The sequence below is a fragment of the Vigna angularis genome, chromosome 4, assembly GCF_016808095.1.
Source record: "Vigna angularis cultivar LongXiaoDou No.4 chromosome 4, ASM1680809v1, whole genome shotgun sequence".
Taxonomy (NCBI): domain Eukaryota; kingdom Viridiplantae; phylum Streptophyta; class Magnoliopsida; order Fabales; family Fabaceae; genus Vigna; species Vigna angularis.
This window is the reverse complement of record NC_068973.1, coordinates 1519804-1533472: the sequence shown is the minus strand read 5'-3', so window position 1 is coordinate 1533472 and position 13669 is coordinate 1519804.

Sequence of the window (13669 nt, the reverse complement as noted above, 5' to 3'; positions counted from 1 at the left end):
AGCGTTCGGCCTTAAATTCTGAAGTCGAGCATTCGTCCTTAACTTCAGCTTGAGCGTTCGGCCTTAAATTCTGAAGTCGAGCGTTCGTCCTTAACTTCAGCTTGAGCGTTCGGCCTTAAATTTCAGTGAGCGAGCGTTCGTCCTTAATTTGCGCGTTCGTCCAACTGTGCGCTCGTCCGCGTTCGTCAGCGTTCGTCCAGACTACGAGCGTTCGTCCAGACTGCTCAGCAGTGAGCGTACGTCCAGGATGTGCCCGTTAGCGATCGACCTTAAATTCAGTGTTGAGCGTTCGGCCTTTGAGCGAGTGTGAGCGAGCGTTCGTCCAACGAGCGTTCGTCCAGTGAGCGTTCGTCCCAGTGAGCGTTCGTCCAAATAGTTGGCGTTCGTCCAAATAGTTGGCGTTCGTCCAAATAGTTGGCGTTCGTCCAAATAGTTGGCGTTTGTCCAAATAGTTGGCGTTCGTCCAAATAGTTGAACGTTCGTCCAAATAAATGATCGTTCGTCCAAATAGTTGGCGTTCGTCCAAATAGTTGAACGTTCGTCCAAATAGTTGAGCGTTCGTCCAATTGTTGAGCGTTCGTCCAAATTGTTGAGCGTTCGTTCTGGTGAGTGTAGCGTTCGGTTTTAATCTTTGAGCGTTCGTCCTGGATATAGAAGTGTAGCGTTCGTCCTTCAGTTTGAGTGAGCGTTCGTCCAATAGTGTCCAGTGAATAGTGATCGTCCAAATAGGGTTCGGTAAACAGGGTTCGGTTCCATGGTTATTTTTGCTATTATTTTAAGTGTGCAATGTGTTTTATATATATATATATATATATATATATATATATATATATATATATATATATATATATATATACTCTGAGGTAAATTCATGTAAAACAAAAATATGTGAATGCATGAGATGTAATAAGATTACTGTGATAAATGTATTTTATGTTGATATGAAATTGTGCATTTGATCACGAAATGATTATTACGGGGAGAGTTACATAGAGGTGTAATGTGAGTTGAGGAATATGAGCATGGCATGAATCTCATGGAGAGATTCTATAAAATTATAATATTAGTGTGTATGTTGATGTTGAGGGTCCCGTAGTTGGAGGTTATCCTGATACTCTAATAATCATCCAGTCTCATGTAGAGAAGGATGAATTATGTGGTGAGAGGAGCAGGAAGTCCTGGTCTATGTTCCGGTGTGGACATAGTGAGGGGACTAACCTTGTGAATGGTATGAAGTATTTTGGAAGTGTATTTGTAAGGAAAAGTAGAAGTCATCACAAGTGCATAACCTCCCGTGACCGCTCATCAACGTATCATCCGGATGAGTGTCTAGTAGGAATTGTGGTATGTTGAGTAACAAGTCTTTAGATGACAATTTACCATGTTTGGATGACTTTTGCATGTCGTGTAAGTGGGTGGAATTATGGTTAATGAACATGCTATAATTGCTCTTTTATACGAATCTAAGTATGATAACATTGAATTTAACTGTTCTATCTGTATAATATGCTTTTTATATCTAGCTCACCCTTGCATTGTTTTTGTTATGTGCTGTTTGGGTATGTTTCTTTGGCGATGATCATCCACTTGGATGGGAGCAGATGTTGTCGCGGAGTTTCACTTGGAGCAAGAGCTGGAGGTTATTGATTTTGCAGAATAGTCTTCTTAGAATTTCTTGATTGAACACTTGTAGTGTTTAATCCTTTCAATTGTTTAAGTTTAAATTATTACTCCTTTTATTTGGATGACTGTAATTTATTACATTTAATTATACGTCAAAATTCCGACTGTTCTCTATATTTGAATGTCAATGTCCTTATTATATAATATTGATTATTATATAATTGGGATGTTACACTCCTTGCTTCTAATTAATACCACTCAACGATCTATAATAGTTTAACAACTTAAAATACACTCAAACCATCATTTTAGGTTACCAAAAATAACATTACATCTCAACATAAGAATTACACACCAACTTTCATAAATTTTCACTTCAATACACAGTATTTTCAAGTAACTCAATATACTAAAATTCTCAATTCAATCACATTATTCTCATACAATCATAGATTATGACCTATTTATCAAGCAAACTTTAATTAAACTAGCTTCTTTTAAGAACACATACCCTTTATTTCCCGCACAAGGAACTTTAGAAACACCTACAAATCACCAAATAGTGATATAGGATCTCAGATTAACAAAGAATTAGGAAAAGAGGTTGTGAAACACATTCGATGAAGGATCATTGCGAATGATCTAGAACTAATAATGAAAAAGAAAAATGAATCGAAACTTACTTGCTCTATACCAGAAATTGATCTGATAGAAATGGAGATTACTCATATCCTAAGAACTTCCTGATCGTCAAACAGATGATCGAAGAGTCAGATATCTTAGGAAGAAGTGAAAGAGAAAGAAGAGGAAGAGTTTTTAGACATATGGTTTGTGTTTTAAATAATGAGACGAGTTTAAGAAATTCTATTTATATTATCGAATTATTTTAACTTTAAAATACTTGGTTTCATTATTTTAAAACAGTTATCAACTTTGATATTCTATTTTCTGTATTTTTAAATTAACAATGCTATTCATTTTTCATTATGTAATCTATTGCAAGATTTTTTTTTTGTTTTAACTTTTTTTCTATTTTTAATTTTATTAAAATCTCTATATCAATTAAGGATAAAATTAATTTAAAATATTTAAAGGAACATAAATTTTATTTTACCAGACAGTTTTTCAGTTATTGTGAGATTAATTTAAGTTTAAAATTTAATTTTTAATATGATATAAAATTAAAAGTTTCATATCAATTAAAAATAAAAAATAATTTAAAATATATAAATAAATATAAACTTTATTTTATAATAGCTTTCTTAAATTTAATTTTTTTAAAATTAAATAAATAAAAATTATCCATAATTATATTGTAAAATTACCTATACATTATTTTTATAATTGTAATTTTATTTTATTTTTGTTATAAAAGAAAGTAAACACATGCATGTGTTTACAATATATATTATAGAAAACATTTATTTAAAATATTTGAACTCAGGTTTTTGTAAAAGGTGAAAATTTTATCAAATATTTAACAATTCGTACAATAATATTTTTTTATTTCTTTCTGTCAAATCACTTTTTTCTTTTCTTCTTTAAAAAATAGTGTACTTCCTTAATAATAAAATATACAGCCAATTTTATTTAGACGAGAACATATAAAAAAGAATATTTTTAGTTATAATTATTTCTGAATACAAAATATTATTTTGATGTGGATCCTATATTATTTAAAATCAATAGTGGAAAATGATTTATATAAATATTTTTTACATTTTATAAGCATTTTTCTTTAATTTTAAGTGAGTTATGCATGTAAAATATACACTAATTTAATTTTTAAGTTTGTGACTGACTTCACCTACTTTTTTTTATTTACAATAATTGATCAAACCGACTTCGAAATGGTTTCCCATATGCTGAGCCGACATGAAAAGTGAATGCCAAGATTTAGATTTAGTGACTACAATATGTAAGTGTGAGTTTATTTTAAATTTCTCCTTCAAATATACATTAGTTATGAATTGTATTGATAAATAAATTCGTTCTTGCATGTATAATTCTAATTCCTTTTTGTTTTATATCAAAGATTTCAGTATTGACTAGTCACCGCTATTAATATTCATAATATTAAATTTTTTAAATTGTAATATTAAAGTTTTTAAATTAAATATAAAAACAAAGATAAATATATAAATATTTTTTATGTTCTTGTTAACCTTGTTCGAGATGTTTCATCGGTATGGTGTCATTTTATATGTATTTAATTTTTTTTAAAAGAACAAGAAATGTCATATATTAATAAAAAAATATTTTTTTTATACAAGATTTGTCTTTCCTCAATAAATAAATAAAAAACCCCTAAATCATCTATATCAACTATTTTCTATTGTTATTCTTTCAAAATAATCTATATCCTATCACTTAACAAGTATTGACTAAGGAAATGAAGGGAAGAATATGAATGAAATTATAAAAATATTAGATGTATAAGATGATTTGTTAAAAAAGTGTGGACATCCATAGATAGAGATAGAGACAAATAGAAGCGGAAGCAATGACTGTCTCTTACAATTGGTCATAATCCCCACACTCCGCCACGTGGCACTCCTATTTACAATACTCCACCACCTTCTTATTCTCTCCTTCACCTACACTTATTTCTCTTATATCTCTGCCAAATGCCCATACACCACTTTTCACTCACTTATATATATATATATATATATATATATATATATATATATATATATATATATATATATATATATATATATATATATATATATATATATATATATATATATTTATTTATTTATATTTATATTTACATTTACAGTTGTTGGTTCTATGAAATTCACTTAATTTAAATTTTATTTTTTAAAATAATATTACAATTATTTAAATTTATTTTATTTAAGTTTCTTCAGTTAATTATTTTATTTACTATTATATTGTTTTAATTTGTTGGAAGTCTCACATCGACTAAGAGATAAGACCAATTCATAGTTTATAAGTGGTGCAAACCTCATCCTATAAGCCGATTTTGTGGGGTTGAATTATGCTTAAAGTCCACCTCTAACATGGTATCAAAACGATAATTGTTGTTTACTGGACATATTGTTCCACCCGCTATCGGACCACCCGTTAAAAAATGTCTAATCCCACGCTCAAGATATATATACCTTGACGTGAGAGGGGTGTGGTAGAAGTCTCACATCGACTAGAGATAAGTAGGTGCAAATCTTACTCTACAAATCGATTTTGTGAGGTTGAATTAGACTTATAGTCTACTTCTAACAAATTCTACATTTAAAAATTTAATTCTTCCGGTGTGATGAAAATCTTATTTCTATACATATATAAAATTTGTTATGAGTATTAGTGTAAGGACCTAAATATTTTAAGGGGATGTTGATAATTGAGGTGGTGGGGGCATCCTTTGATGATTGATATGGTAGGGAAGGGCTTCACGGGGCAGCTGTTGAAGAGGTGGAAAGGAGAAGTTGGAAGCTGCTGAGAAGGAGAAAAGGAGAGACCGAGAGAGAATGGAGGGAATGGAGGCACAATAAAATAACTGGAGGGAGTATTGGACGGTTACGGGCAAGCCACTGCAAAGAAAGGAGATTCACTTCTTCATTTTAGAGATTCTTGAAGGAGAAAAGAAGAAGAAGGGAGGAAGAGCTGGACACTGTGGCAAGGGGTTGAAACGGCAGAGGAGGAACACAATGAAGAGATTGATTCAAGGTTTGCAAGGAAGTCTTCAAGAGGTAAGGGGAGCTAGATCTTTTCTATGAGTTGTATGAACAATACATGTGTTGATCTTTGTATGAACTGTATGCTGGAAATTCGTGACTGTGGATGTGGTTGGGTTGAAATGATATTTGAGATTGGTATGTTGATGTATGTATTCTGTTGGAGGGGTGATCAAGTGGAAGGTAAGGAAAGTATACACTGTTTTGAACAAGCTGATAGAGTTTTAGGTCACTTTGAGAGGAAGTGAGGTAGTGATTTTGGGAAGTAAGGATTTTGAGTACATTTGGGCTATTGGGATATCTTAGGTAAGTCATTTGTGACTTGTTAGAGTTATCAAATTGATCAAAACAGGTGCAAAATGGTTGCTGTCAACTGGTATGGGGCTGGACGACTTCTCGTTCGCGCCCAGCGCCCCCGGTGGCGCCCAGGCGCGAGAGTCTCGCAGAAAGTCGCGCCCGGCGCCCCTCTTATGGCGCTCGGGCGCGAGGTGTTCGCAGAAAATTGTTTCGTCTTTGTTTTTGATAGTTTCTGGGGTTCCGGATGTCCGTTTTGGACGTTTCTTAAGTCGTTTTGGAGGTTTTGAACCCTTCCGGAACTGTTGGTGATGGTTTCAAAGCCATTTTCTTTGTCTAAGTATGAGTTACGGGGTTTTGTATTGTTTAGTGGTTCTTTTAGGACTGTTATTGTCTGGTAAGGTGTATTGGATTGATTATTGTTGTTTGCTTAACAGATTGTCAGGTATGAGGAATGTTTGGAATATATACTGTGATGTGATTTACGTGAATGGAAGAGATAGGTTGGATTTACTGTGGTGATATTTTCTGTTATGTTTTCTCTCATCCAGTAAGTTATGTTAATTAAATATTTCGGTTACAATTTATGAATGCATCTTCATGTGATCCAGATTGGTTGAAAGTGTATGGTTATAAATGGTTTATGATGTACATTGTTGATCCAAAAGAAATATCATGAGATTTAAAATGGTAGGATTTAATCGGAAATTAAGATCTCTCGGTGGGATCGGTTAGTGTATTGAATGAATGTAAGAGGCTTCCATATGGGGGGTTATCCCTAACACTCCAACGGTCTTTCATTCTCACTTAGAGAGGATTGACGCGTGTGGTGGGAGTAGTGGGAGGTCCTAGGGTAGACGCTATCACTGGAGGTCTATTCCGCGGTAACGGACTAGCCTTGTGTATGGTCGGGTGGAACCCCTCGGCAATGGCTTTGCAAAGCAGTAGAGGCCATCACAAGTGCACAACCCGCCCCAGCTCTACATACATTCTAGTCCGGACGAGTCGGTCTATAAAGTAACAAGTCGGGGTATAAAGTAACAAGTATTGTGATGTTAGTCTACCATGTTTGAATGACTTTTGCATGTCGTGTAAGTGGGTGAATTGTGGTTTAATGAGTATGCTCTAATTGTTCTTTTATACGAAGCTAAGTATGATTATATGAATTACCTATGCTATATGTATAACATGCTTTTATATCTAGCTCACCCTTGCATTGTTTTTGTTATGTGCTGTTTGGGTATGTTTCTTTGGCGATGATCATCCACTTGGATGGGAGCAGACGTTGTCGAGGAGATTCCCTTGGAGCAAGAGCTGGAGGTTGTTGATATTGCGGAGTAGTCTTCTTAGAATTTCTTGATTAAACACTTGTAGTGTTTAATCCTTTCAACTGTTCAAGTTTAAATTTTCAGCTTCTGTTATTGGTGAATGACTGTAATTTCATATTTAATTACACGTCATACTCCGACTGTTCTCTATATTTGGATGTTAACGTCTTTATTATATAATATTGGTTATTATATAATCGGGATGTTACAATTAGTATAGTATATATGTTATTAGATACTAAAAATATGTATTTTAATTACTATTTTGTGAGTAGAGTAGACATTATGATCTTATTCAATTTTTTTTATACATTTAGGTGATAAAATAAAGTTATTAACAGTTTAAAATGGTTTAAAATTTAATTTTGTAGATTTATAAAATTAAAGTTGATCGTAAGGAAATTATTATTTCCAAATCTTGTATCTTGCAGTACAATTCATTTGAACTTGTCTTTTAAAAGTTAAATTTATTTATTTTAATATTTTATTATGCAATTTTACACGTAATATATTTTTAATTGAGATTATGTTTTAAAGGATTGGTTTACGTAATCTTAGAAAATGATCATGAATATCAATGAAAAAATGACAGATAATTTTCAAACACGGTCAAGTTCACATCCGAGTGAGATAATTCATTAAAACCATTTACCCCAAAATCGTTCAACTTTCTATTCACGTGAAGTGTCGGGGGCTATTAATAACTGGTCAATAACGAAAAAGAACAAGGAAACAAAAGAATTTAACCAATTTTACTGATACTTTAGATTTACTGAGAGACAAAATTGAAAATAAAAAAATGATATTTTAACACACTTTTACATTCATTTGATATAGAATATAAGAATAAAATGGTTACAAAAATAAAAATTTTTGTATTTTTTTCAAGAAAAAAGAGAAAAAAAAGTAAATAAAATAGTGTCAAATAAATGTAAAAAATTTAGGTGTGTCAAAGAATCATTTTTCAAACATTAAATATGTACAATTTATAATAACAAGTTTATAAGTTTGACTAGATTATATAAAATGAATTTAATAAATTAAAAATTATACACTTATATATATATTATAATTTGATTTTTTTGTGTTAAAGATGAAGACACCGAGTATTGAAGACTCAATATGGATTGGTCATTTAGTAAATCAATTCAATTCATTTTACTTATTAACGAGTCGAAAAAAATTTTAAACTTAGTTTGATCCATTACAAATTTTTTAATTAAAAAAATAACAATTTATTTTTAAGTTGGATTTATGATTAATTAAACATAAGATTTCATTCTTACAAAGATATCATAGAATCTCCTTAACAATATTTTAATAACTTCATAACGAATCAAATTTGTTTATGCGTAAAAGTTGAGTTACTAAGTATGGATTTGTAGATTCTTTATGTTGCATAATAATTACATACAAAAATAATTTCACCCGAACCTCTGTTTTAATATTTTGTAAAATGATTATATATAATTTTTAAAAGTAAACAGAAATACTAAAAAAGTTATAAAGGTACATTTGTTAGTGAAAAACCAACTACATGACAAGTGCATCGATTGCACATAACAAGTGATAAATATCGTTATCTCTTAAAAAACATGTGCAACACTTGACAACTCTTACACTCAACAATTCAATTACATCACAAAGTTCACAAAAACACAATGAAAACTTTTTTTGTATTTTTATCAAACATTTGGTGTGTAACAAAAAATTTAACATATATTATTTACAATTGTCAAGATTAAATTTCAACGACTTGATTCTCATGCATTCATAAACATCTCAATTTCATATTTGAGTCAAAAATCAACTCACCAAAATACTCAAATCATAATCCTAAAGCCTTTGAACCTATGATCACTCGTCAAGTTTTAATGCCTTGAATCATTAACAAGGGAAATCATGCATTCATTTCAAGAGTATATGATTACTAATGAACCAAATTTATTCGTATATGCAAACATCCATTATGCATTCAATTTCAAGTTTAGATTTTAAGAATATTTCTCAACACTTAAAAAATCGTAAATCAAACATGAAACGATCCACATCAAACATTAAGCATGGAAATCAAACACTAACTTCAATTGAAAAACCATATGTATATTAACAACACAATTTTACACAATAATTTAGTATTTTACGACTAATCTCAACAAAAAAGAATAGCTCTTAGTGGTGGAGAACCTAGGGTTTAAAAATTGAAGAGATATAGAGAATTAAAACCATGAAAAAGATGAAGGTCCTTTCTTAAGGTATTTGAGAGCTATTTTGCATTTCCAATCTACATCCCATATTCCTCTTCAGCCCCAAAAGGGGAAAAACCAGTATGGATGAAGGAGGAAACCCAAGGAAGAGAGAGCCTCCCAAAACTTTAAACAGTCTTCAAAAATATATCCCAAGCACCCTAAGTGACCTTATTCTTGTAAATATGAGGAATACTTGTCCAAAACTCTCACGACAACATGATTAAATATTCACTTTCACGTATTAGGATAACAACCCAGCCTAACAACTTCATTCTTGTCTAATGAGATCGAAAAATCAATGTTATCTAACTTGTAACTCGTTGGACAAGCTGTATTTTCATCAGCCTGACACCTAGTGGTGGTTTTTGTCGTCAAAGGACAGTCCATGATAGTATAACTCTACAAACGAGTCCTTTCTTCATGTTTGCAGTGTTGAGTATTTGCTTAAAAAATCATTTTTTCTTATCCAATCATGTTTCTTTTGAGTGCTAGCTTGTTTTCATTCATCATAATTACTTCCTATTAATTTATTTCACACCCTCAGAATGGAAATGAAAGGTAAACAAACATAAATCAATTAAAATACGAAACAATGCAAAAATAAAATAAACTTAAAGATTGACCAAAATAAAACTAAAAAAAATTCATTTTATTCACAAAACCTAACATCAATAAATCATACAACATAACATTATCAAATACCAATTAATTTGACTAAAAAAATCATGGTTTATAATTAGGAAATAAAAAATTGTGGATAAGAAATTTGATATTGATTAAATTTAAAAAAATGCATATTTATCATAAGAAAGAAAATTTAAATAAAATATATGAGATAGCAAAAAGAAATCTCACTACCTAGCCATTTTATTTAATTAGTTTTTTCAAAAAAATTTATTGCATCTTTTTTTCAATTAAAAACAACATTTAAAACGTAATAATATTTTTCAATTATTTAATAACAAGATTATTAATTGATTCCATAGCTCTTAAACCTCAATCCTTACAAAGATGATATACACACATCTTATTATTTGAATACATTTTATGTTACAGGCAGTGTTTCCAATGGCAATACAATTAATGATTATTTTTATTTCCATTTATTTTTACTTTTTTTTCTCATATTTTAACTTTTCAGTTAATAAACTAAAAACCCATGCTTATATATTGAATTTATTCATGTAGGATACAATTATCAAAAAGACTTCCAAATTAATCCACAAAGTGTCTGTGCTAATATTCAGACTCTTAAGTATTCAGCTAAGGAGCATTCATAGTAAACTCTTAATTGCGTTTTTTAGTGGAAGTAAACATTGAAATGGTGATTGTGAATCTTTGAAAAAGATCATTATTCATAATTTAAATTCCAAAATAAACATTTAATACTCTTTTTGGAGACAAATGATGTTTGTATATTAAAAATTAAACTACATTATAATCATTCAAAATTATAGTCACATTATAAAAGTAATATATTAAAAGTAAACTTTAACATATAAATAAATTATAATTGTTTAAATAAAACATTAAAGGTAAATTATTTATGGAACTTCGCGAACAATTTTAAAAACAATGAACACACTGATTATAATATATTAAAGTTATAAAAAAGTTACATGTAATTACCTTACTTATACAAAAAACTAAAAATATATTTAATTAAATGATATGTATCTAAAAGAGTTTAATTATGGTATTTTAATTAATATTTAATAAGTTTATGCTAAATTAAAACAAAAAAGATTAAAACCTTAATATGTAAGCCAAAGCAATTTTAAGAACTTGATGTTTAAGAGAAGTTGTTTTTATAAGTGATTTCTGTCATAAGTCAATTTCCAATGTTGCGGTCAATAGCTGAACACTAGCGCGATTGCAAACTGTGTTTCTTTTTTCCATGCTCAAAATTATTACGTTTTTTCTTCTTCTGTTTTTGGAAGTTTTTTATCTCCATTTTTGCTTTTGTTTTCTTTCCTTTTACATATACTTCAAAATCAAAAGTTACTCACACGGAAATAAAAACCAAAACATATACTTTAATTTTAAATTTAATTAAAAATGCAATTAAAACTAAAAATGATTAGATAAATGTTTAAACATGGTAATGTTTACCTATTTCTAGGTCCCGATGTGTATATCATAGTATAATTATGCGTTTACTTTTTAAACACTTTAATGAAGGTCGTCATATGATCATATCAGACAAATATATCCAACCTATAAAGATAAAAGTGATTACAAAATTAATTTCCTTTATATTATTTATGTGACATTTATGGCTGCTAGTCTGCTACAGCTGCTTTAGCAGCACAATTCATAATTATTTCATTCATTGTATTACATGCATTATCTATTTTTCCTAGATAATATTTTAAAAAAAAAACAAAAAGAAAAATAAAATTGTGATTGAGGAAAAATAGGGTAAGTTCTGGATCATAATCAATATCTATTCATGTGATTTTGTCATTTGCCAAATTATCAGTCATTTCCTATATATTTTAATTAGGGATAGTGGTAAGAAGTGCAGAGTTTAGTTATATCTGTTCTATTTTTAAGTGAAAAATTATATTTTTTATTTTAAATATGTAAATGGTAACAGAATGCAAGTCTTGCTTTTATTTTTATCTTTTTGAAAATTGAAATTGTTCTTTTTTTAATTTTGGTTCCGTTTAGTTTCCCAATTATAAATATAGATATTGTAATTAAATTTTATTAAGTTTATTTAATGTCTTTGTTAAGTTTGTTTATATTTCACATATGAAATTTGAATTATTAAACGAGTTTAGTATATTTTTTTAGTGTTAATTGAAAAATACAATTAAATTTAAATAAATTTAATAAAAATTGATTAAAAAAACTAAATTAATAAATTAGATAGATGGAAAACTAAATTAATCTAAAATTTTATTAAAAATTAAGAAATTAAAAACATATTTAATCATGATTATATTTATATTTAAATATTTATTATATAATTTTATGGTTAAAAAAATTAAATGAAATAAATATTGTATTATTAAAAATTTAATACACGTACTATAATTTTTATTATAAAATATAAATAAAAATATAATTCTTTAAACTTTAAAATAAAATACTAAATAAATCTAATTATTTTAGTCATTTAAACATATATATAAGAATGAAACTCTCAACGTATTTCAAATATTTTTCATCAACACTAAAATAATTTTGAAAAGATATCTATAAATATTAATTTATTTGCCAATCCATTATTTTGTAAATAGTTAAACACTGCTTAGAAAAAAATATTCCCAATTGCGAAATGACATTTCCTTTTTGGTGATAAAAACTATAGTAGCCATGATTGTTTGTATTTCCTTTTTCTATTTTCTATCCGACAAGAAGAAATGTGTTACTGACACGTAATTGGAAAATGCATTTTTCAATTAAAATTTCTTGTCATAAACATCGTGGTTAGTAAAATTAGTGAATAAGTTAATTAAAAACTGAAGGTCAATAAATTGTACGGTGAACTTTAAATTATTAAATAAAACGAACCGTTAAATTAGTAAAACTACAAAAAATAAACTTTTATTTAGTAGTCTTTCAAATAATAATAAAGACATGACATTTTAAATAAGTTTCTTTGACAGAATAATTTTTTAACACATTTATTTAGTAGTCTTCTTTACTGTTAGTTTAAACTTGCTGAAAATTGTAATTGTTTTGTAGAACAAAAAGCGAAATAATTTTATATGATGTTTGATAAAAATTAAAACATTAGATATATCCATATATTTATGTTTAATTTTAAAAAAAAAGTATATAAAAGAAAAATATTTTAACCATATAATATATTAGCAACATCTTTTAGTTTTTCCCACATTTTACATCGACTAAATATTAAATCTTACATCCAGAGTTTCTCTTGTATCCCTAGATTTTTCACATTGTAAAAGCTTAAGAAATAGACATTAGGTACACAATGTTCATTTCCTTTGAATCGTTCTTTGACAGAAAAATACATTACCAAGAGGAAAGAACTTTACAAGTATCTCTTACTCATGACATCATCGTTTCCGAACAGTGTAACTTCGTGAAAATATGCTAAAACTGTTATGGTAAGAAATATGAAAAAGCAGTGTAAATAGTAAACAATGGTAACACTTGACCCCCAAACACTAGACACTCATAGCCACGAATTATGTTAACGGTAACATTTCCAACAAAACAAACACAAACACTCTTTCTCTCTCCTTCTCCCTGCTTTCTCTCTCCTCTTTTCTTAATTATTTACAAATAGTAAAATAATATGGATAATAATAAATCTTCAATAACCTAGGTAGGCCCCTCTCATTGGTCCCACACATCTTTTAGGGTAGTGGCTCTAATAACTATAACTTTTCTCATATCAATAGGCTAATCCCTCCTTTCTCTCTTCCCAACGATAAATTCTTTCTCTCCTTTTTCATAAATCCTTTTCCCCATGCCACCTCTCCCCTCTTCCCCC